At 37.4% G+C, this 26,445-nt stretch overlaps 1 long non-coding RNA gene across 5 annotated transcripts in view; it reads right to left on the bottom strand.

Annotated features, from left to right (window-relative positions):
• Positions 1 to 5,911: 5,911 nt before the first annotated feature.
• Positions 5,912 to 26,445, bottom strand: part of LOC129657751 (uncharacterized) — a 136,324-nt gene continuing 115,790 nt past the window's right edge. For 3 of the 5 annotated variants that reach the window (XR_008717072.1, XR_008717074.1, XR_008717073.1), the window contains 2 exons: positions 18,397 to 18,465; positions 5,912 to 6,240 (listed from right to left, as the gene is read on the bottom strand). This is a non-coding gene — a long non-coding RNA (uncharacterized LOC129657751). The remainder of the gene's footprint in view (positions 6,241 to 18,396; positions 18,466 to 26,445) is intronic. The other 2 variants (XR_008717077.1, XR_008717083.1) reach the window with 1 other exon arrangement.

The raw sequence follows: 26,445 nt of genomic DNA, 5'->3' as shown, positions 1-26,445 counted from the left end.
CTGTATACAGTCAGCAAAAACAAGACCGGGAGCTGACTGTGGCTCAGATCATGAACTCTTTATTGCCAAATTCAGACTTAAATAAAAGTAGAGAAACCACTAGAACATTCAGGTATGACCTAAATGAAATACCTTACAATTATACAGTGGAAGTGACAAATAGATTCAAGGTATTAGATTTGATAGAGTTCCTGAAGAACTATGGATGGAGTTTCATGACATTGTACAAGGAGGCAGTGATCAAGACCTACCCCCCCAAAAAAACATGCAAAAAGGAAAAATGCTTGTCTGAGGAAGCACTACATGTAGCTGAGAAAAGAAGGGAGGTGAAAGGCAAAGGAGAAAAGGAAAGATATACCCATTTGAATGCAGAGTTCCAAAGAGCAAGGAGAGAATAAGAAAGCCTTCCTCAGTTATCAATGGAAAGAAATAGAGACACGATAAAATGGGAAAGCCTAGAGACCTCTTCATGAAAATTTGAGATATCAAGGGAACATTTCACACAAAGATGGACATAATAAAGGACAAAAATGGTATGGACCTAAAAGAAGCAGAAGATATTAAGAAGAGGTGGCAAGAATACACAGAAGAACAGTATGAAAAAGATCTTCATGACCCAGATAACCATGACAGTGTGATCACTCACACTGTCAGACATCCTGGAATGGGAAGTCAACTGGGCCTTAGTAAGACAAAGCTGGTAGAGGTGATGGAATTCCAGTTGAGCTCTTTCAAATCCTGAAAGATGTTGTTGTGAAAGTGCTGCAGTCAACATGCCAGCCAATTTGGAAAACTCAGCTGTGGCCACAGGACTGGAAATGATCAGTTTTCATTCCAATCCCAAAGAAAATAAATGCCAATGAATGTTCAAACTACCACACAGTTGTACTCATCTCACACACTAGCAAAGTAATGCTCAAAATTCTCCAAGACAGGCTTCCACAGTACGTGAACCATGAACTTCCAGATGTTCAAGCTGGTTTTAGAAAAAGCAGAAGAAACAGATTTCAAATTGCCAACATCTGTTGGATCATCAAAAAAGCATGAGAATTCCAGAAAAACATCTATTTATGCTTTATTGACTACGCCAAAAGCTTTGACTATGTGGATCACAACAAACTGGAAAATTTTGAAAGAGATGTAAATACCAGACCCCCTGACCTGCCTCTTGAGAAATCTGTATGCAGGTCAGGAAGCAACAGTTAGAACTGGACATGGAACAACAGATTGGTTCCAAGTAGGAAAAGGAGTATGTCAAGCCTGTATATTGTCACCCTGATTATTTAACTTATATGCAGAATACATCATGGAAATGCTGGGCTGGATGAAGCACAAGCTGGAATCAAGATTTCTGGGAGAAATATCAACGACCTCAGATATGTAGATGACACCGCCCTTATGGCAGAAAGTGAAGAAGAACTAAAGAGCCTCTTGATGAAAGTGAAAGAGGAGAGGGAAAAAGTTGGCTGAAATCTCAACATTCAGAAAACTGAGAGTATGGCATCTGGTCCCACCACTTCATGGCATTTAGATGGGGAAATAGTGGAAATAGTAGCTGACTTTATTTTTGGGGGCTCCACAATTACTGCAGATGGTGACTGCAGCCATGAAATTAAAAGATGCATACTCCTTTGAAGGAAAATTATGACCAACCTAGATAGCATATTAAAAAGAAGAGACATTACTTTGCCAACAGAGGCCCATCTATTCAAGGCTTTGGTTTTTCCAAGAGTCATGTATGGGTATGGGTTTAATAGTTGGATTATAAAGAAAGCTGAGTGCCAAATAATGATGCTTTTGAACTGTGGTGTTGGAGAAGACTCTTGAGAGTCCCTTGGACTGCAAGGAGATCAAACCGGTTCATCCTAAATGAAATCAGTCCGAATATTCATTGGAAGGGCTGATGTTGAAGCTGAATTTCCAATACTTTGGCCACCTGATGCGAAGAGCTGACTCATTTGAAAAGACCCTGATGCTGGGAAAGATTGAAGGCAGGAGGAGAAGGAGAAGACAGAGGATGAGATGGTTGGATGGCATAACTGACTCAATGGACATGGGTTTGAGTAAATTCCAGGTGTTGGTGACGACAGGCAAGCCTGGCATGCTACAGTCCAATGGGTCACAAAGAGTCAGACAAGAAAGACTGAGCGACTGAACTGAACCTAACTGAACTGATATCCGAGGGGCAAAGAAAAAGTCAGTAATTACGTTTTCTAAAATAAATTATGAGAGAAAGAATTTCAGGAGTCTAGAGTAGGGTGTGGAGAAGGCAATGGCAACCCACTCCAGTACTCTTGCCTGGAAAATCCCATGGACAGAGGGGCCTGGTGGGCTGCAGTCCATGGGGTCGCTAGGAGTCCGACACGACTGAGCGACTTCACTTTATTTTTTCACTTTCATGCATTGGAGAAGGAAATGGCAACCCACTCCAGTGTTCTTGCCTGGGGAATCCCAGGGACGGGAGAGCCTGGTGGGCTGCCATCTATGGGGTCGCAGAGTCGGACACAACTGAAGCGACTTAGCAGCAGCAGCAGCAGCAGAGTAAGGTGTATCCTATCTAAAGATTATAATCAAACTGAGAGAAATGTTAAGCCATTTTTCTCACTGGTTATATTGATGCTTATTTAGACTCTGCTATTAGGATCTTTAGGAAACAAAATCTAATCAGATTGCTTCTGTTGGCTTTCTAGATCTGCTGTTTCAAAGGATGACAAACTTGGTGGTCTAAAACAGCAGGAATATTTTACCCCAGTTCTGGAAGCTGGAAATCTGAAATCCAGATGTTGGTAAGGTCCTGCTCCCAGAGTAGGCTTTCACAGAGAATCTTTCCTTATATCTTCCAGCTCCTGGTGGCTTCAATATCCCATATGGTCTCCATTTTCATATGGCTTTCTCTACTCTCTCTGTTTCCCCTCTGTGTGTCATTTATGAAGATACTTGACACTGAATTTAGCCTGTATATTCCAGGATTATCTTATTTTTATATCCTTAATTTAATCACAACTGAAAAGACCCTTTCCCCAAATAAAGTCACATTCTCTGTCTCCAAGGGATGAACATGGAAAGGCATTTGAGGATCATTCAATCCACTACACTGTGCTTATACGTAAAATCTTCCTGAGCAGACACATTTCCTTCAAATTCCTCAGTTATTCTAGAGGCTCTGTTACATCTCTAAGGCCCACTGCTCACAACTTTATCCTTGAACTAAGCAGGATCTTAGAGTTATTTCCTCACTGTTACCAAACAAGAACATGTTGTATATAATGGTAAGTAAGGAATGGATACAAAATGATAGGAACAACTCCATAATACTTTTAATTTACTTAACAGAGATATAATTTGGTTTACCTGTCAAAATGTTATATAAGTGAAATACAATGGCTTGCCCCACAGAATTTTTCAGATAGAAAAGGGATAGTTAGGGACTTTGGGAAAGTCATTTATACACTGCTATATTTAAAATGGATAATCAGCAAAGGCCTATTGTATAGCACATAGAACTCTGCTCAATTTTATGTGCCAGTCTGATGGGATGTGGCTTTGGGGGAGAATGGATACATGTATATGTTTGGCTGAGTCCCTTTGCTGTCCACCTGAAATCACCACAACATTGTTAATTGGCTATACCCAAATACAAAATGTATTCAGTGTTAAAAAAAATAACTTTTTTAATTAAAAAAAGAAATAAAATCCAAGCCCATTTTAAGTTGAGAGACAACTTTTTGAGAAAGAATCTCTTGAAAGAAAGAGTTACTAAATTTGAGTTTAATTCCTAAGTAGACTCTAAGAAAAGTTTATGTTTTAGAGAAAATTCAATGACACCAAAGATAGTGTATTCAAAGTCAAGAGAGAAGCATAGTGGTGAGTTATTTTTTGAATCATTCATGATTTGATGTTGCTGATGCCTACAGTGTAAGGAAATATAGTATCAGAGAAACAAAGGTGTCTGCTTTTGAAAAATATCCTATCATTTATTAAATATAAAAGCATGTTTAAATACTTTGTGATCAAGAAGAATTCTTGCTGATTATTCAGATGACTCATTTGAGAATGACAAGATAAAAATTATGTAGACATTTTTCATAGACAAATAATAAAATCCTTATTAACCCCATAACTGGAGATATAATAGCAAAAAGATGCTAAAATTATGGGTAAAAGAAAGAATAAAAATGAGAAAAATCCATAGATATGGATATAAAGAATGGAAGTTTAAAATTAAATTACTTATGGTCTTGATGATGTTTTAAAATGCACATTTTCTTCTTACTTTGAGACATAACTATCCTCTCAGTTTGATCAATACCAAAAATTGAGAGAAATTTCTTTATACATATTGTAACAACATAATCATATTACTGTCAATATTAAAAATATATTCATTTATGCTTTCTGAACAAAGTGCCCCTTTTATTGAAATATTTTGTATTCTCATATTTAACAATAATGCCACTTCAGAAGTGAAAAATATTAATACTGTCAATAAATGAGAAGACTCATAACTTATTAAAAATTAATTCAACCACCTCCAGGTCCCAGTGTACCAAGGTACACTGGCCATCGCGGTATATGATCTGACACACTCACGTGTATTTTGTCAACAGCATATTTTTAATTATCAGTGATAAACTAAGATATTACTGTATATTTCATTTTATACTTTCACTTCCTAAAGTCAAGAGAGTTATCAATGCATATTATTAATCTCTTGCTATGCTAGCCATTCCAAATACAAAGATAATTAGTAAATAATAATTATTTTCAGGAAGCTTCACAATCTAGATGCAGATATGTAAATGGAGAGCTCATAATTCAGTATATCACATGCTGTTATAGAGTTATCATTACAATATTTCTGGTCAGTAAACAAAGATATGATTTAAAGAATGGGAATAGTGGAGGTGCCTTAAAAATGCTTAAAGATTAAACAGCATTTTGAAAAAATGACTTATGGCAAAAGGGAATTGTATATCTGAGACAGTCCAGGGAATTTTGAGTCACTAATTGAGAATGTAAAATGACTGGAAATAGAGTAAGGTTGTGAAGGGTTTGCAAGTCTCAAGGGTGAAATGTGGCCAGATCGTGAAAAGTCTTATACTCTAAGCAAAGGAGTGTCAACTTCATCTTTTAATTTACAATGAACCAAAAGAGGTAGAAAGAAAAAGAAATATTGGGACTATACTTCTTGTATTTACTGTTTTAAATTAACATTTTTATTTTCATTTGGAGCAATGATTATTAAAGATCACAATAATCACTACTATAAAAGCTATTGTGTCTTGAATTCCTAAGAGAAATAATATGGAAAAAAAACATCCAATTTAGTGATATGTTGATTTATTTCTCAGAACATTTCTATGAAGCAGGTGCAGGTATCATCATTTTATAAATTCAGATAGGTTAATGCAGACAGATTAATTATATTACTCAAGTTGCCAGAATTATGAAGAAGACTAAACAAAAGTTCATAGCCAGTTTTTTTTGTTGTTTTTTCTTTTTTTAAAATTTTATTTTATTTTTAAACTTTACATAATTGTATTAGTTTTGCCAAATATCAAAATGAATCCGTCACAGGTATACATGTGTTCCCCATCCTGAACCCTCCTCCCTCCTCCCTCCCCATACCATCCCTCTGGGTCGTCCCAGTGCACCAGCCCCAAGCATCCAGTATCGTGCATCGAACCAAATGTATTTTAGGCCTTAAATTTACAAGCTATTGCATGTCAAATACATTTCAATTAGTACTTTTTAATTGCAATGTATTTGACATGCAATAGCTTGTAAATTTAAGGCCTAAAATACATTTATATATTTATATATTTTAATGTGATTTTGTAGTGATAATTAGCATTTGAATCATGTTATATAATTTTTTTAGTAGTTGGAATAATTAAATTCTAGTCTCTTAGCAAGTTTGATAATTATAGTACAATATTGCTGTCTATACTCACTATACTGTGTATTATATATCTAGAGTTTATTCAGTACTCATTGCAAGTTTGTACCTTTAAACATTTATCCTATTTTGCACCCGTCCTCCCCTCATAACAACCATTTACTCTCTGTTTTTACAAATTTTTCTTTTTTTAATTCCACAAATAAATGATACCATACAGTTCTTATCTTTCCCTGTCTGACTTGTCTCACTCAGCATAGTGTGCTCAACGTTCATCCATGTTGTCCCAACAGCAGGTAAATGAATAAAGAAGAGGTTCCAGGTGGCACAGTGGTAATCACCTGCAATGCAGAAGACACAGGAGACGGGGTTTTAATTCTTGGGTCAGGAAGATCCCCTGGAGGAGGAAATGGCAAGCCACTCTAGTATCCTTGCCTGGAAAATCCCATAGTCAGGGGAGCCTTTCAGGCTAGAGTCCATGGGGTCTCAAAAAGTTGGACACAACTGAACAATTGAAGATGAGCACACACACGCACACACACACACATGCACACACACACACACACACACACACACACATAATGAAACATTATTCAGCTGTGAGAAAAATCTAGTATGTTTACTGAGACATACATTTGACCAGTAATTTTATTATATTATGACTTGAAGTACGTTTTTCTTTTTGATCCAAAATTTAACTGTTTCAGTAATAACAATCTTAGAGAATTATAAAAATTAAAAACCAAAAGATGTTGTTGATGTGACCTTCTTTTCCATTCAAACGAAAAGTGAGATGGCTGCTACTCTACCACTATCTTTTTTTAAAATAAAGAGCCTAAAATTTTCATTTTCATAATCTATTAGTAATAAGGATATCTTTAATTTCACCATGTAATAAAAGGTGAGTATTTTCAACTCATCAGAGTGAATAGAGCTGAATTGCCTATAGTGAAATAAAATCGGTGTTTTTACTAATAAATGATATATCTCAAAGCAACATTGGTATCACTAAACAAAATTCTCGGATATATTTTACATTACATGTATAACTTTTCTTCTTTTTTTTTTCTTATTTGTTTGTAAATATAAATTGTCTTAATCTAGACTGTATAGAAAAATTTCCAAAATCATCATCACTGGTAAATTCAGGAGAATGAATATGAGTTTTACTCTTGGCAAACAAACTTACCTGCATATAAAAAAGAAGAGGAATAGAAAGAGGAGGAAGCAGCAGCAGAGAAGAGAAATTTCTAGTTATTTAGAGCTATATGAAGACTAATAATTTAAAATGCCATATTTATTGGAAATACTTTGCTTTACCTGGTTTTACTACCAAAGACCTTTATTTAAACTTATTTTTTAGTTAGAAGAAAATTTCTTTACAGTGTTGTGTTGGTTTTGCCATACAACAATGCAAATCAGCTGTAATTATAAACATCTTCTTTTGCTTTGGAGCCTCCATGACCTCCCCCTATCTCACCCCTCAGTCATCATAGAGCACCAGACTGGGTTCTGTGTTATATATCAACTCCTCACCAGCTATCTATTTTACAAACCACAGTATGTGTGTGTGTGTATATATATATATATATATACACATACTGTGTGTGTGTATATATATATATACATTTATATATATGTGTGTGTGTGTGTGTGTGCATGTGTGTGTGTATGTATCTACAGATGAATGGATAAAGAAGATGTGGTAAATATATACATTGGAATACTACTCAGCCATTAAAAAAAAGCAAAAAACAAAAACAAATGTGAGTCAGTTCTAGTGAGGTGGATGAACCTAGAGCCTGTTATACAAAGTGAAGTAAGTCAGAAAGAGAAAAGCAAATAATGTGTATTAACATATATATATGGAATCTAGAAAATGGTATTGGTGAATTTATTTGCAGGGAAGGAATGGAGATGCAGATGTAGAGAATGGACCTGTGGACATAGCAAAGATTTTTATTTGGTGAAATTAAATATATGTGTATAGCAAAAGTACAGATACAAGCAGCTAATACAAACAAAGAGAATGAAATAATTTATCAATTTTGTCTATTTAAACTTATAATTTTGACAATGGTCATCAGATTCCATCAAAGCCAGTTCTGGGGTTATTGCCACTGTTATGAATCACATCCATTCTCAGGATGCTCAGGGAATCATATTATCATGATAATAAGCATCAAAGATTCAAACAAAAATGCCAGATCTCATCACATGGATTGAATTTAGTTGAAACAAGGTACAAAAATAACATTTTTTTCCCCTACCATCTGCTGTGAGGTCTATTAAGGAGAAAACAATCCGTGTTTCAGAAATAACTAGTGATGTTGGATTCCAGCAAGCTCATCAGCATATGCCAAAAAAAGAACATGTAAAATGGAAGTTCCCATCAATGGCTCTGGGGATGCAGGTGATGGCAGTGCGCTTAGAGCCATAGAAGTTGGGAGTCTGGATGAATATCTCCCAGACTGGTGAAGGAAGAAGGGGAGGTCCATTAGACTTCTGAAATTTTGAAAGACACATAACCCAGGACATACCTGCATTTTAATGGAAGCAGTTTTCTTACTAGAGCAAAAGAAAGATAAACTTGGAAACTGATGGAATCAGGATCACCAGGAAATGATATTATGGAGAAGATCAAGATAGATTTAAGACAATTAAATATGATGTATGATGTTTCTTGTACTCTAAGTGTAGTTTAAAATGGAGACATTTCAGTTCAGTTCAGTTCAGACACTGAGTCATGTCCGACTCTTTGCAATCACATGGAATGCAGCCAAGAGGCCTCTCTGTCCATCACCAACTCGCGGAGTTTACTTAAACGCTGTCCATTGAGTCCGTGATGCCATCCAGCCATCTCATCCTCTGTCATCCCCTTCTCCTCCTGCCTTCGAATCTTTCCCAGAATCAGGGTCTTTTCAAATGAGTCAGCTCTTCCCATCAGGTGGCCAAAGTATTGGAGTTTCAGCTTCAACATGAGTCCTTCCAATGAACATGCAGGGTTGCTTTTCTTTACAATGGACTGGTTTGATCTCCTTGTAGTCCAAGGGACTCTCAGGAGTCTTCTCCAACACCACAGTTCAAAAGCATCAGTTCTTCTGCGCTCAGTTTTCTTTATAGTCTAACTATCATATCCATACCTGACTACTGAAAATCCATAGCCTTGACTAGATGGACCTTTGTTGGAAAAGTAATGTCTCTGCTTTTTAATATGCGAGGTTTAATATTACACTTGATCTTAGCCAAAAGGCTGAGAAGCGAGCTGACTGTGGCTCAGATCATGAAATACTTATTGCCAAATTCAGAAAGTAGGGAAAACCACCAGACCATTCAGATATGACTTCAATCAAATCCCTTATGATTATACAGTGGAAATGAGAAATAGATTTAAGGGCCTAGATCTGATAGACACAGTGCCTGATGAACTATGGATTGAGGTTCCTGACATTGTACTGGAGACAGGGATCAAGACAATCCCCATGGAAAAGAAATGGGAAAAAAACCAAATGGCTGTCTAAGGAGGCCTTACAAATAGGAGTGAGGAGAAGAGAAGTGAAAAGCAAAGGAGAAAAGGAAAGATATAAGCATCTGAACGCAGAGTTCCAAAGAATAGCAAGAAGAGATAAGAAAGCCTTCCTCAGTGATAAATGCAAAGAAATAGAGGAAAACAACAGAATGGGAAAGACTAGAGATCTCTTCAGGAAAATTAGACACACCAAAGGAACATTCCATGCAAAGATGGGCTCAATAAAGGACAGAAATGGTATGGACCTAACAGAAGCAGAAGTTATTAAGAAGAGGTGGCAAGAATACACAGAAGAACTGTACAAAAAAGATCTTCATGACCCAGATAATCACAATGGTGCAATCACTCATCGAGAGCCAGACATCCTGGAATGTGAAGTCAAGTGGGCCTTAGGAAGCATCACTATGAACAAAGCTAGTGAAGGTGATGGAATTCCAGTTGAGCTATTTCAAATTCTTAAAGATGATGTTGTGAAAATGCTGCACTCAATATGCCAGCAAATTTGGAAAACTCAGCAGTGGCCACAGGACTGGAAAAGGTCAGTTTTCATTCCAATTCCTAAGAAAGGCAATGCCAAGGAATGCTCAAACTACTGCACAATTGCACTCATCTCACACACTAGTAAGGTAATGCTCAAAATTCTCCAAGCCAGGCTTCAGCAATACGAGAATCATGAACTTCCAGATGTTCAAGCTCGTTTTAGAAAAGGCAGAGGAACCAGAGATCAAATTGCCAACATCCACTGGATCATGGAAAGAGCAAGAGAGTTCCAGAGAAACATCTACTTCTGCTTTATTGACTATGCCAAAGCCTTTGACTGTGTGGATCAAAATAAACTATGGAAAATTCTGAAAGAGATGGGAATAGTAGACCACCTGACCTGTCTCTTGAGAAACCTATATGCAGGTCAGGAAGCAGCAGTTAGAACGGGACATGGAACAACAGACTGGTTCCAAATAGGAAAAGGAGTATGTCAAGCCTGTATATTGTCACCCTGCTTATTTAACTTCTATGCAGAGTACATCATGAGAAATGCTGGGCTGGAAGAAGCACAAGCTGGAATCAAGATTTCCGGGAGAAATATCAATAACCTCAGATATGCAGATAACACTACCCTTATGTCAGAAAGTGAAGAACTAAAGAGCCTCTTGATGAAAGTGAAAGAGGACAGTGAAAAAGTTAGTTTAAAGCTCAACATTCAGAAAATGAAGATCATGGCATCTGGTCCCATCACTTCATGGGAAATAGATGGGGAAACAGTGGAAACAGTGTCAGACTTTATTTCTTTGGGTTCGAAAATCACCACAAATGGTGATTGCAGTCATGAAATTAAAAGACGCTTACTCCTTGGAAGGAAAGTTATGACCAACCTAGATAGCATATTCAAAAGCAGAGACATTACTTTGCCAACAAAAGTCAGTCTAGGCAAGGCTATGGTTTTTCCAGTGGTCATGTATGAGAGACATGGATGAGAGAGTTGGACTGTGAAGAAAGCTGAGTGCCAAAGAATTGATGCTTTTGAACTGTGGTGTTGGAGAAGACCCTTGAGAGTCCCTTGGACTGCAAGGAGATCCAACCCGTCCATCATAAAGGAGATCAGTCCTGGGTGTTTATTGGAAGGACTGATGCTGAAGCTGAAATTCCTATACTTTGGCCACCTCATGTGAAGAGTTGACTCATTGGAAAAGCCCCTGATGCTGGGAGGGATTGGGGGCAGGAAGAGAAGGGGACGACAGAGGATGAGATGGCTGGATGGCATCACCGACTCGATGGACATGAGTTTGTGTAAACTCCGGGAGTTGGTGATGGACAGGGAGGCCTGGCATGCTATGATTCATGGGGTCGCAGAGTCGGACACGACTGAGCGAGTGAACTGAACTGATTGAACTGAGGTTTAATATGTCTAGATTGGTCATAACTTTTCTTCCAAGGAGTAAGTGTCTTTTAATTTCATGGCTAGAGTCATCATTTGCAGTGAGTTTAGAGCCCCCCAAAAGTAAAGTCTGCTACTGACTCCATCATTTCTCCATCTATTTGCCATGAAGTTGTGGGACCAGAGCCATGATCTTTGTTTTCTGAAGAACTTTCTGTTTTCTGTTGCGCTTTAAGCCAACCTTTTCAGTCTCCTCTTTCACTTTCATCAAGAGGCTCTTTAGTTCTTCTTCACTTTCTGCCACAAAGGTGGTGTTATCTGCATATCTGAGGTTATTGATATTTCTCCTGCCAATCTTGATTCCAGCTTGTGCTTCATCCAGCCCAGCATTTCTCGTGATATACTCTGCATAAAAGTTAAATAAGCAGGGTGGCAATATACCCCCTTGATGTACTCCTTTTCCTATTTTGAACAAGTCTGTTTTTCCGTGTCCAGTTCTAACTGTTGCTTCCTGACCTGCATGCAGATTTATCAAAAGGCAGGTCAGATGGTCTGGTATTCCCATCTCTTTCAGAATTTTCCACAGTTTACTGTGATCCACAGTCAATGGCTTTGGCATAGTCAATAAATCAGAAATAGATGTTTTTCTGGAACTCTCTTTATTTTTCAGTGATCCAGCAGATGTTTGCAATTTGATCTCTGGTTCCTCTGCCTTTTCTAAAACCAGCTTGAATGTCTGGAAGTTCATGTATTGCTGAAGTCTGGCTTGGATAATTTTGAGAATTGCTTTGCTAGTGTGTGAAATGAGTGCAATTATGTAGTAGTTTGACCATTCTTTGGCATTACCTTTCTTTGGGATTGGAATGAAAATTGATCTTTTCCAGTCCTGTGGCCATGGCTGAGTTTTCCAAATTAGCTGGCATATTGAATGTAGCACTTTCACAGCATCATCTCTGAGGACTTAAAATAGCTCAACTGGAATTTATCACCTCAACTAGCTTTGTTCATAGTGATGCTTCCTAAGGCTCACTTGACTTCACATTCTAGGATATCTGGCTCTAGGTGAGTGACCGCACCATTGTGATTATTTGGGTCGTGAAGATCTTTTTTGTACAGTTTTTCTGTGTATTCTTGCCACCTCTTCTTAATATCTTCTGCTTCTGTTAGGTCCATACCATTTCTGTCCTTTTGGGTCCATGTTTGCATGAAATGTTCCCTAGGTATCTCTAATTTTCTTGAAGAGATCTCTTGTCTTTCCATTCTATTCTTTGCATTGATCCCTGAGGAAGTCTTTGTTATCTCTCCTTGCTATTCTTTGGAATTCTGCATCCAAATGGGTGTATCGTTCCTTTTCTCCTTTGTTTTTGCCTTCTCTTCTTTTCATAGCTATTTGTAAGTCCTCCTCAGACAGCCATTTTGCTTTTTTGCATTTATTTTTCTTGGGAAGGGTCTTATTTCCTGTCTCCTGTATAATGTCATGAACCTCAGTCCATAGTTCATCAGGCACTGTGTCTATCAGATCTAGTCCCTTAAATCTATTTCTCACTTCCACTGTATAATCGTTAGGGATTTGATTTAGGCCATTCCTGAACAGGTAGGAAATTAATGGTGACCTCCCTCAAAAGATCCCAGGCATGTATTGCTACAGTCCATGCCCTCAATTCTGCAGCAGGCCACCACCAACCCATGCCTTCGTTGGAGACTCCCGGACACCCACAGGCATGTCTGGAACAGTCTCCTGTGGTCACTGTTCCTTTCTCCTGGGTCCTGGTGCACAAGGTGCTGTTGTGCCCTCCAAGAGTCTATTTCCCAGTCCTGTGTAAGTTCTGGCAGCTCTATGGTGGGATTAATGGCGGCCTCATCCAAGAGGACTTATGCCATACCCACACCCAGAGCCTCTGTCCCTGTGACAGTCCACTGCTGACCCGTACCTCCACAGGAGATGCTCAAATACATTCTGTCTCAGTCTCTATGGGGTCCCAGCATGCTGGTGTGCACAAGGTTTGTTTGAGCCCTCTGTGCATCTCTGGTGGGAATGGGGTTTGATTCTAAATATGAATTTGCCCCTCCTACCATCTTGCTAAGGCTTCTCCTTTTCCCTTGGGCATGGGGTATCTCCCCACAGCTGCTCCAGTGCCTAACATCTTACTGGGGCTTCTCTGACCTTGGACATGGGGTATCCCCACATGGCTGGTCCAGTGAAGCACAGCCACCACTCCTGACCTTGGACATGGGTGACACATTTGTGTAGTTAAAAAGCTTACAGAATCAGCAAATTCATAACCTCAGGAAAAAAAGAAGCAATTATGAAATTAGAATTTTGAAGAAGGATATTTTTTTTATTTTGGGGATTGAAAATAAGAGCATAGATGAAGTTAATCTTATGTGCATTATGATTATATCTTACATTTCATGGACAAATAAAATTATTTAAATGAAGTTATATCAGTAAAATAGCTAAAATACTATTTGTTCTTGATTTATATTTACTTTCAAAGCCATAAACAAAGAGCACTAGGCACATTTATTTATGAGGAAAGTTTATTTCTCCCCCAAACTATTAATAAAATATAATTTAAAAAAAGAATGTCAATAGCACATCCCATTTTTTATTCAACAATAAATGATTTTGCTTGTACTCCAAAAATAAACTATCAGAATGAAATATAACAAAAATGGGTCTCAGAGAACTATGGGAAATATTATATTTTTAGATCATTACAAATTAAACTTAGAGAACTTTATTATCCTTACATACACACACTTTTTATCAGGCCATCTCTTAAAGTGACCCCTTGTAATTAAAAGTACAGCCACAAAATAAGTCATGCTTTTGCTATTTCTCAAGGGATATGACATCTTGTTGAATTCTGCATTTCCAACTTAAAAGCATAAAAATAATTCTAATGTAATTAGTGAGGTTAGTGTTAATGCAGTTTCTAAGAATTGCAATTGTGTTTTACATGTGGGAGCAGAGACTATCAAAGTCAGTGCAGGAATAAATGCAGAAAATAGAATGTTTCTGTCTCTTGACAGAGTTTGCAGATACAAGAAATGGCAAGAGAGTCAGATTCTCAATTTACTTTGGTTCCTTAAATTAACACCTTTAAACCAAAATTATTCTGGTAAATAAAACTATATATGTATGAAGAATGCATGCTATTTTTTTCAAGATAGATTGGACTTAAAAAAAAAATAGAGATGTGACAGAAAATAGTACAACAAAATGTAGAATGCAAGTTGAGATTATTTTGTTTAGTAGCGAATATTCTATAACTTTTTAGGTAAAGAGACTTTTAATCTTCATTGTTATTTAGTTAACATAAAGCTAACTCTTAACTCCATGAAAAACATACTTGAGGAAAAATGATTCATGGAACAGACAGATTTTCTGGCTTAAAATTGAACTAAACTGGAGATATAGACAAAAATGGGGGGGGGGTGGATTATTTATGTAGATAAGCAAAGTAGAAAAAGTAGATTTTTTTCCCCAGTATTTCTTTTTCCTTATTCTATACTTTGCTGCTGCTGCTGTTTAGTCACTAAGTGTAGCCCGTCAGGCTCCTCTGTCCATAGGATTTCCCAGGCAAGAATACTGGAGTGGGTTGCCCTTTTCTTCTCCATGGGATCTTCCCAACCCAGGGACTGAACCCAATTCTCCTGCATTAGCAGGAGGATTCTTTACCACTGAGTCACCAAGAAAGCCCATTCTATACTTTGTATGCCTTCAAATACAAATCCATTATTCTAGTACAGTCTGGTATTTTATCAAGATTGGTAAACAAGGTAAAATTTTGCTCTCTTCTGTGCAATTTGAAATTCTCTCATTTGTTGAAGTTTATATTAAATAATGTGACCTTTTGAATGTTTTCTGACAGACAGTTTCTTTCATACATATGACATATATATATATACACAAATATAAAACATATATATATATATACTTGACAATAAAAATACTATGCATTATTTTAATTGTATAAAAAAAAAAACCCAGAAAATGTCCTATAATATCATACAGAGATATACATTTACTTAAAAAAATCAAGGATGAGATATGCAATCATTTACAAAATGTTCTAGAGTAGATAAAATGAAGAATCACTGCATTATTCACTACATAATGTATAACACATTAAGAACTATGGGGACTTCCCTTATAGCTCAGTAGGTAAAGAATCTGCCTGCAATTCAGGAGATCTGAGTTCAATTCCTGGGTCATAAAGATCCCCTGGAGAAAGAAATAGCAATGCACTCCAGTATTCTTGCCTGGAGAATCCCGTGGACAGAAGAGCCTGGCAGGCTACAGTCCATGGGATTCCAAGCGTCAGATACAACTTATCAACTAAACCACAACTTTAAGAACAAAATCAGATAAGGAAAATATGAGAATAAAAAATTTTAGACAAACTGACTTGTAAACATATAGTTATATAAATATTAGAAAATATGAATTCAGTAGTGCATATATGTATAATATCATCAGTTGGACTCATCTTAAAAATTCCTAAACAGTGTTAACAGTCCATTTATTAATATAACCAAATACATTAAGATTTTGAAAGGAAAACATATGATGGTCTTAATAAATGCAGCAGTAGAAAGTTATTATAGGGATCACTTCTCTAGAATGATTAAGAGAATCTTAACAATCACTTGCATTTAGCCTTATCTTTGCCAGTCATCAAAAGGAAGTATAATTCATTTTTTATTAAACATAGGAAATGTTAAAACTCTGTATTCTTAAAGTAGCAATTCCATGAAGCCTACTACTTTGAAAAAAATGAATAGAATTAGCTTTAAGTATCAAACTCTATTTTTTTTTTTTAAACTTAGCTCCTTCATTATACAGAGGAATTGGAAATAACACAAAACACAGGTACAATAACAAATTTCTTGGTCCTCCCTATTCTCCTAAACTAGTAACACTTTTTTTCCTTAGGCTTTTTCCCCCCACTATGTATATGTCCCTGTTATGGTTAATTTTACATTTAACTTGGCTGGGCTAAGGGATGCCCAGATCAGATCAGATCAGATCAGTCAATCGTCATGTCCGATTCTTTGTGATCCCATGAATCGCAGCACAACAGGCCTCCCTGTCCATCACCAACTCCCTGAGTTCACTCAGACTCACGTCCATCGAGTCAGTGATGCCATCCAGCCATCTCATCCTCTGTCGTCCCCTTCTCCTCCTGCCCCCAATCCCTACCAGCATCAGAGTCTTTTCCAATGAGTCAACTCTTCACATGAGGTGGCCAAAGTACTGGAGTTTCAGCTTTAGTATCATTCCTTCCAAAGAAATCCCAGGGCTGATCACCTTCAGAATGGACTGGTTGGATCTCCTTGCAGTCCAAGGGACTCTCAGGAGTCTTCTCCAACAATACAGTTCAAATGCATCAATTCTTCGGCGCTCAACCTTCTTCACAGTCCAACTCTCACATCCATACATGACCACAGGAAAAACCATAGCCTTGACTAGACAAACCTTTGTTGGCAAAGTAATGTCTCTGCTTTTGAATATGCTATCTAAGTTGGTCATAACTTTCCTTCCAAGGAGTAAGCATCTTTTAATTTAATGGCTGCAGTCACCATCTGTAGTGATTTTAGAGTCCAGAAAAATAAAGTCTGACACTGTTTCCACTGTTTCCCCATCTATTTCCCATGAAGTGGTGGGATCGGATGCCATGATCTTCATTTTCTGAATGTTGAGCTTTAAGCCAACTTTTTCACTCTTCTCTTTCACTTTCATCAAGAGGCTTTGTAGTTCCTCTTCACTTTCTGCCATAATGTCTTATGGCAAATAAAAAACATGATGTCATCTGCATATCTGAGGTTATTGATATTTCTCAAAGCAATCTTGATTCCAGCTTGTGTTTCTTCCAGTCCAGCGTTTCTCATGATGTACTCTGCATATAAGTTAAATAAACAGGGTGACAAGATACAGCCTTGACGAACTCCTTTTCCTTTTTGGAACCAGTCTGTTGTTCCATGTCTAGTTGGAACTGTTGCTTCCTGACCTGCATACAAATTTCTCAAGAGGCAGATCAGGTGGTCTGGTATTCCCATCTCTTTCAGAATTTTCCACAGTTTATTGTGATCCACACAGTCAAAGGCTTTGGCATAGTCAATAAAGCAGAAAGAGATGTTTTTCTGGAACTCTCTTGCTTTTTCCATGATCCAGCGGATGTTGGCAATTTGATCTCTGGTTCCTCTGCCTTTTCTAAAACCAGCTTGAACATCAGGAAGTTCACGGTTCACATATTGCTGAAGCCTGGCTTGGAGAATTTTGAGCATTACTTTACTAGCATGTGAGATGAGTGCAATTGTGCGGTAGTTTGAGCATTCTTTGGCTTTGCCTTTCTTTGGGATTGGTATGAAAACTGACCTTTTGCAGTCCTGTGGCCACTGCTGAGTTTTCCAATTTGCTGGCATATTGAGTGCAGCACTTTCACAGCATCATCTTTCAGGATTTGGAATAGCTCAACTGGAATTCCATCACCTCCACTAGCTTTGTTCATAGTGATGCTTTCTAAGGCCCACTTGACTTCACATTCCAGGATGTCTGGCTCTAGGTGATTACCTGGGTCGTGAAGATCTTTTTTGTACAGTTCTTCTGTGTATTCTTGCCACCTCTTCTTAATATCTTCTGCTTCTGTTAGGTCCATACGATTTCTGTCCTTTTTCGAGCTCATCATTGCATGAAATGTTCCTTTGGTATCTCTGATTTTCTTGAAGAGATCCCTAGTCTTTCCCATTCTGTTGTTTTCCTCTATTTCTTTGCATTGATCGCTGAAGAAGGCTTTCTTATCTCTTCTTGCTATTCTTTGGAACTCTGCATTCAGATGTTTATATCCTTCCTTTTCTCCTTTGCTTTTCGCTTCTCTTCTTTTCATAGCTATTTGTAAGGCCTCCCCAGACAGCCATTTTACTTTTTTGCATTTCTTTTCTATGGGAATGGTCTTGATCCCTGTCTCCTGTACAATGTCACGAACCTCATTCCATAGTTCATCAGGCACTCTATCTATCAGATCTAGGCCCTTAAATCTATTTCTCACTTCCACTGGATAATCATAAGGGATTTGATTTAGGTCATACCTGAATGGTCTAGTGGTTTTCCAGTAGCTGGTAAAACATTATTTCACTTCTGGTTATGTGAGGGTGTCTCTGAAAGAGATTAGTATTTGAATCAGTAACCTGAGTAAAGAAGATCACACTCATTAAGAAGGGTGAGCATCCAATCCATCGAGGGCTTGAATAGAACACAAATCTGAAAACAAAGCAAAACAAAACAAAACAAAAAAACAGCAAACTCTCTCTCTTTCTGAGTGAGTTGGGACATTCATCTCCTGCCTTGGGTTCCTGAGCTGTTGGGACTTAAAACAGGCACTTAGACCATTGTCCCCCACTCTTCCCACCATTTTCAGACCTTTGGACCTAAACTTAATTACACCACTGGCTTTCCTGGTTTTCCAGCTGTAGAATTTCTCAGTTTCCATAACTAATGAGCCTATTCAGTTCAGTTCAGTCTCTAAGTTGTGTCCGACTCTTTGCAACCCCATGAATCACAGCACGCCAGGCCTCCCTGTCCATCACCAACTCCCGGAGTTCACTCAAACTCAAGTCCATCGAGTCGGTGATTCCATCCAGCCATCTCTTCCTCCATCGTCCCCTTCTCCTCCTGCCACCAATCCCTCCTATACTTAGTAATAAATCTCCATGTGTGTGTGTGTGTGTGTGTGCACGCAGGCGTGTGTGTGTGTGCTCAGTCACTTGGTCATGTCTGACTGTTTGCAATCCCATGTACTGTAATTGGCCAGGCTCCTCTGTCCTTGGCATTTCCCAGGCAAGAATACTGGAGTGGGTTGAAATTTCCTCCTCCAGGGAAACTTTCCAATCTAGGATCGAATTTGTGCCTCCTGTGTCTCCTGCATTAGCAGGCAGATCCTTTACCACTGAACCACCTGGGAAGCACCCCCCCCCTTTTTTTTTTCATTAACTAAGAAAGTTAGGGTTAATAAAACAGAACCCATAGTATATGCATATACATACATATATATACACACATGTATATATTTCCTGTCAAGATTCCATTGTCTTTTCCTTCCATTAAGCCCCTTAATACCACCATCATTTGCAAAATTTATACTGAATAATTTAATCTTCACTTTTATTTTTCTTGGCAGCAAAAAATGACACATTTAAACAATTAGGGCCATCACAGATTTATCATTTCTAGCTTCATCAAGAACATGTGCATGTGTGTGTGTGTGTGTGTGCGCGCGCGCATGCGTGCGCGTGCACGCACTCTAGTTGCTCAAGTCATGTCCAACTCATTGTGACCCCATGGAATGTAGCCCACAAGGCTCCACTGTCTATGGAATTCTCCAGGCAAGAATACTGGAGTGGGTAGCCATTCCCTTATCCAGGAGATCTTCCCAATCCAAGAACTGAAGCCAGGTCTCCTGCATTGCTGGCAGATTCTTTACCAGCTGAGCCACCAGGGAAGGCCAAATACATACTTGATAAAATTTAAGGAGAACTAAGCAATTATGCTTTCACAGTCCTGCAGCTACAGAGACCTAACAAAAACCACAAAGAATTTTAATTTTTACATTAGAATAAAAATACATATACAATCACTTCTCACTGTTACTTTTTGAATTATCTGACTTTAAATATACAATGTGAAGATGATACAAATATTAAAGCACTTGCACAATAGCTTTCTAGTTTTTCATTTATTTTCCCTAAAGTAACTGGATTTTTTAAAAGACTACTTCAGCTTTAGTTTCAGCTGGAGTTCCAAAAACAATGAACAATACAACTGATGCAGAGAAACCTAAAATTATCTATCCAGAGCCTGCTAAGGGATCATGTAACTGGTCTAGAGAGTGTCAATGAACTTTCGTTTTCAAACCTATATTAGTGGGTCAGGTTGCAAAAGCCAGGAAAGAGGCTTTTTTTGTGTGTGTGCAGAGCTATTGAAGTTTGCGGCCATTCTTCTCCAATATCTTATTGGAAAAAATCTCATTATTCCTCAGAGTAATGCCTTAAATATTTCTCTCTTTTCAGATTCTTTTTGACAATAGGAAACACTTTCTACTAACCACTTTTCCCTCTATGGTTCTTTGAATTTCGTAGGCATGATATAGTGAACATAGGGGCTCAGTGGGGCTTCCAGGTGGCACAATGGTAAAGAATCTGCCTGCCAATGCAGGAGACACAAGAGACCTCAATTCAATCTGTGTGTTGGGAATATCCCTGGAGGAGGAACTGGCAACCAAATCCAGTATTCTTGCCTGGAAAATTTCATGAACACAGGAGCCTGGTCGTCCATTGGGTTCTTACCATCCATAGGGTTGCAGAGTCAGACAGGACTGATCACACATACACTCACACAAACAGGTACTCAATAAAAATTTTACAAAATGAGAGAATTCAGGACAGACATAAGGAAGTGGTCAAGTTCTACTGAATTTGAAGTTGAAATGAATATATAGTATATAAAATCATGGAGCCACAATAGGCAACATATGTCATCAGCTGAACTGTTATTTTAAAGACCAGAATCTGCTAAAAAAATAAACGCATAGATAGATGGCTAGAGAGATAGATAAACAAATAATTCACCCAATCTCAGATTTGTTAAGAATATAGACTATATCAGAATTAGAGTCAATTAATAAGGGAGAATAAACTAGTCAGTTAATTAAAAGTGAATAGTGAGCTTAAGATTAGCTGATTAATACTTTGTGAATAATAAAAAGTATAGATATAGTCTATGTTAATATTGTTTCCCTAAAACCACGTTACATGTCATCTAGCCATGCTAGTCTGAAAAACAATCTGATGTTTACCCTAATTTGAAATGTATATGTGCATTTCATAAATCTCCACCTTTCAACAATCAAGAACAAGTTCAGCAATGACATGAATTCAGAAATGTGAGCCAGCGTCTCTGAAAATCCTAATTTATTAAGCTAAAACAAAAGGCTTATATTTAGAATAACAATATGTGTGAGTGTGCTCAGTTGCTCAGTTGTGTCCAATCTTTTGTGACCCCCGTGGACTGTTGTTTGCCAGGCTCCTCTGTCTGTCCATGGGATTTCTTAGGCAAGAATGCTGGAGTGGGCTGCCATTTCCTCTACCACAGATTCTTTCCAACTCAGGGATCGAACCCATGTCTCCTTTGTCTCTTGCATTGCAGGCAAATTCTTTGCTTCTGAGACATCAGGGAAGTCCCTGAATAACAATACTGAATTTAAATTTTATCATTGGAGATTTTTTCCCTGGTAATTGGTAACCTAGAACATGTCATATTTTTAACAGTGCATATAAAAGTAAGGTTATTTATGTTTATGATAGTATGGTTTCATCTGTGGAATTAAATTAAAGGTAATCTATAAAGTTGAACTAAACTTGTCTGCAAACCCTGTTTATAGGGCCTTGCTCTGTTCCAAATGTCTATATAGAATAATCAAGAATAAAGTGGATTCTGTATTTATCTTCTGTTACAAATTTAGGTTCTATATTATGTGACTGGAAACAGGCAATTTAATAAAATAATAATTGCTTTAATATATGTAAAAGATGTACTTGTCATAGCAGAGGGAAATATGAGAAAGTCTCATAAAATTACTTTATGATAAACTACATAAATGTGGATATAGATAGCCAAAAATGTGAAGAGGCCAATTAAAATCTTCTTATGATAATCCATACAATAGGAAAAGGCAAGGCTGTTGTGTAGGCTCTCCTCTGGGGGATATTTTTTTCACATATGCTTCTTATCTGCTTCATTAATTAATCCTTTATAATTTCTGTACCTGATCAAGCTCTAACAATTCTGAAGTTTATACATGTTTCATTCTATTCACTGTAACTGTTCCTTTTCTTGTTTAGAAAAAGAATCCTTCCAGACACACCTAAAATATCATTTCTGTGAACCTTTCCTAAAATCTTCATAACCCTCCTTGCATCTACTGTAACACTTTCATTATTCTCCTTTTCTGTATCCTTTATTCTTTCAGTAGAATCATTGTACATTCAACTGTTGGAAGATAAGGGCTATTCCTTAAATATTTTAGACCTCTATATGAAGTATTGTGCTGATACCATGAATTATTAAATTAATTTATGAATTAAACTGAGGGAGATTTTATAGTACATAACTAATTGTAAACCAGTTGACTGTATACAAGGGTGAAGAAAAAAAGTGAATTCAAATATGTATTTAAGAGAATAAGTAGTATTATAATGTCTTATGTCTAAGAAATTTCTTAGGGTTGGAAAGGGACATTATTCAAGTCAGAAAATGTGGGTCATTAAGAAAGAGAAAAGGAAACATTCATATCATAACTTTGATTTTTTATCTTGTTTTTGTCTGATGTCAGTCAACAAATGAAACAAATAAAACATATCAGAGGGAAACAATGAGATAGCTACATTGATTTAGATGAAATATCCTTTATAATCATAGTATTTTACAGATGTTAGACATTGCAATAATTATTTGGTCCTGTCAAAATAAGCATTTGATGTAATTTTCTCTAAGGAGAAGCAGCAAACTTTCCCCATCATTTTTTCCAATAATTAATTAAAGCATTCATTTCCACATGTTTTGTTGAAGCAATAGGATGTAACTCCTCACTTCTCCTCTCTTTTTATTCTGCTCAACAATAAACTCACTAAAATCAATAAACTCACTAAAATCATGACAGTATTATTCTTCATCACTTTACATACAATATTCATATTGATTTATATAATATTAACTCATAAATAATGCTTATGATCCATCTTATACAAGAGATAATTATTCAGACTAGCATTAACATATTACTTTGAGTTTTGTCATGTAGAAAGAGTATATCAATTCAGTTCCAAATGATGTGTAATGTGAAATATGATAGTAGTGAACTGATTTTAAAAAGGACAGTGGTCAGAATTAGCAATTAGCATATCTAGAGAATTATACCTTTACTGTTTCTTTGATTGAAATATTTTGTTTTTATGGGAAAATTTAGTATGTTTTATCATAAATCATTTTTGAAATATGACAGCAAAACTACACATATGCTTTTCAAGTTAATAATAAGCATATGATTCATGTCTAACTTTTACTACTTCAGTGACATCATTTTTATATAAGAAGCTATAAGAAATCATCTTTAACCTGAGTTTTTCTAAGAAACATAACTTTCACTCATACTTATGGTGATGATAGAAATGAAGTGGGAGGGAAAGATATGTGTTGATCTTTTTGCAAAAGAATCATACTTTGAAATTAGTGGGTTCTTAACAGAGAAATGACAGATCTAATTATAAGGTACTGATTAGTAGAGCTTTCTGTTTGAAATGTAATCACCTGAGGTGATTTTTTTTTTAACTCTGCCTCTGGAATTCAAGAAGGATTTCTTTAGCTAATTGTATTAAGAATATATACACTCCTAAAATTTAGATTTGTCACCTACAAATTAAAGACATAATTATATGCAGATAACAGGAGGGAAGTTTGTAAGCATTTTCATTGCTATATGTATGAAAAAGTAGTGAATAAAGTAGTGTATAGTTAAAGAAGGTATGTAGCCAAAGTAGTGAAAAAAAAAGGCACAAAAATGATTATAAGAACAAGTAGACATATAATTTGTAGCAAGTATGGCAAGAAATACACAAGTTTATGAGAGACAATTTGAAATAGTTGGGAAAGGTCTTTTATAGAAAGTAGAAAGATGGCACCTGAGTTAAAGGCAATATCTTGTCAAGGCTGTATATTGTTACCCTGCTTATTTAACTTATATGCAGAGTACATCATGACAAATGCTGGGCTGGAGGAAGCACAAGCTGGAATCAAGATTGCCAGGAGAAATATCAATAACCTCAGATATGCAGATGACACCACCCTTAGGCAGAAAGGATCAAACCCAGGTCTCCCACATTGCAGGCAGACGCTTTAACCTCTGAGCCACCAGGGATTCTAAAGAAGAACTGAAGAGCCTCTTGATGAAAGTGAAAGATGAGAGTGAAAAAGTTGGCTTAAAGCTCAATATTCAGAAAACTAAGATCATGGCATCTGGTCCCATCACTTCATGGCAAATAGATGGGGAAACAGTGGACACAGTGGCTGGTTTTATTTTGGGGGGCTTAAAAATCACTGCAGATGGTGATTGCAGCCATGAAATTAAAAGATGCTTATTCCTTGGAAGGAAAGTTATGACCAACCTAGACAGCATATTAAAAAGCAGAGGCATTACTTTGTCAACAAAGATCCATCTAGTCAAGGCTATGGTTTTTCCAGTAGTCATGTATGGATGTGAGAGTTGGACTATAAAGAAAGCTGAGCGCAGAAGAATTGATGTTTTTGAACTGTGGCGTTTGAGAAGACTCTTGAGACTTGGGCTCAAGAAGACTCTCTTGGACTACAAGGAGATCCAACCAGTCCATCCTAAAGGAGATCAGTCCTGGGTGTTCACTGGAAGGACTGATGTTGAAGCTGAAACTCCAGTACTTTGGCCACCTGATGTGAAGAGCTGACTCATTTGAAAAGACCCTAATGCTGGGAAAGATTGAGGGCAGGAGGAGAAGGGGACAACAGAGGATGAGATGGTTGGATGGCATCACTGACTCAATGGACATGGATTTGGGTGGACTTCGGGAGTTGGTGATGGACAGGGAGGCCTGGCGTGCTGCTGTTCATGGGATCGCAAAGAGTCAGACAGGAAAGAGTGACTGAACTGAAGTGAAGTGAACTGAGAATTGACATTTACTGGTATGACAAATCTGGGAAGGAAATAAGTTTTGAGAAAAAAAAAGTTAAAATTTGGAAATTGTAAATGAAAACACATGTGCAGTTTAAGAGATGGACATTAAATAAGAAGTTGATATTAATTATAGAATTCAAGAAATAGTTCTATACTATATATGTAAATAATCAGCAAATGACTGGAAGAAAACCAAGGAATGGATATAATTACCCAGAAAAAGCATACAGATGAAAGACAAGACTTACTCTCAAGTTCCAAAGAACAGTATTTAGACGCTTCGTGAAAGGAATGTTCAGCTGAAGTGTCTCTGAAAGAGTAGACATGCGTGTCCTAGAAAATCACAAGGTTGTGGTGTTGCTGAAAGCAGAGAAATATGTATTTCATGAAGAAGGCACTGCTTAATAGTAACAGCCCTAGAATTTTTACTAGGAGAGTTAAAATAAAAGGAGTTGTAGTCAGATGATTGTGTTGTTGGTGCATCTGCTTCATCACAAAAGAATTCAGAGATAAGTGATCAGTCAGAAGTAGATTTATTTAGAGAGAAACACACTCCACACTCAGACTGCATGTAATGTCAGAATATGAGTCAGTGAGAGAGAGGGGGCTTGGAAGAAATATACTCCACAAGGGGCCATCTCAGAAGGGGCAAGAGGCCTTAAAATTTGGCATGATTAATTTTTATGGGCTGGGTAATTTGACAGGCTAGTGAGTGGGACGATTCTTCCAACTATTTTGGGGAAGGGGTGGAGATTTCCAGGAAATGGGCCACTAAATACTTTTTGGCCTCTTATGGTTAGCCTCAAAGCAGGCACTGCTGGATGTGTCATTTGCATGTATGCTCAGTTGCTCAGTTGTGTCAAACTCATTTTGACCCTATGGACTGTATCCTGTCAGCCTCCTCTGCCATGGAATTTTCCAGGCAAGAATACCAGAGTAAGTTGTCATTTCCTACTCCGGGGGGTCTTCCCAAACCAGGGATCAAATCTGCATCTTCTGTGTCTCCTGCATAGCAGGCAGATTCCTTTAGCACTGCCCCACCTGGCCCAAGGGTATGTCATTTAGCATATGCTCATGCAATACAATGAGCATATACAGAGGCACAGGGTCTAGTGGAAGTCAAACTTTCTGCCTTCTTGGAACTAGTTGATTCTAACCAGTTTTTGTCATGTCCTGTGGCTAGGTGGTGCTAGTGGTAAAGAATCTGCCTTCAATGCAGGAGATCTGAGTTCAATTTTGTCCAAAGTTTTGTAAAGGAAAACAAAAAGTAAGCAACTTAATTTTTGGTGTATGAGGTTTATCTGTAATTTATATAAGTCAGGATTTGTTTTCAACTCACCACTGCTATTATGAAGTAAGGGTCATGGACTTGCACTTGGCCAGA

This window comes from Bubalus kerabau, chromosome 7 (genome assembly GCF_029407905.1).
Source record: "Bubalus kerabau isolate K-KA32 ecotype Philippines breed swamp buffalo chromosome 7, PCC_UOA_SB_1v2, whole genome shotgun sequence".
In the NCBI taxonomy this organism is placed as follows: Eukaryota; Metazoa; Chordata; class Mammalia; order Artiodactyla; family Bovidae; genus Bubalus; species Bubalus kerabau.
Note: the sequence above shows the minus strand (reverse complement) of the source record. Positions and strands in the feature narration are given on the sequence as shown.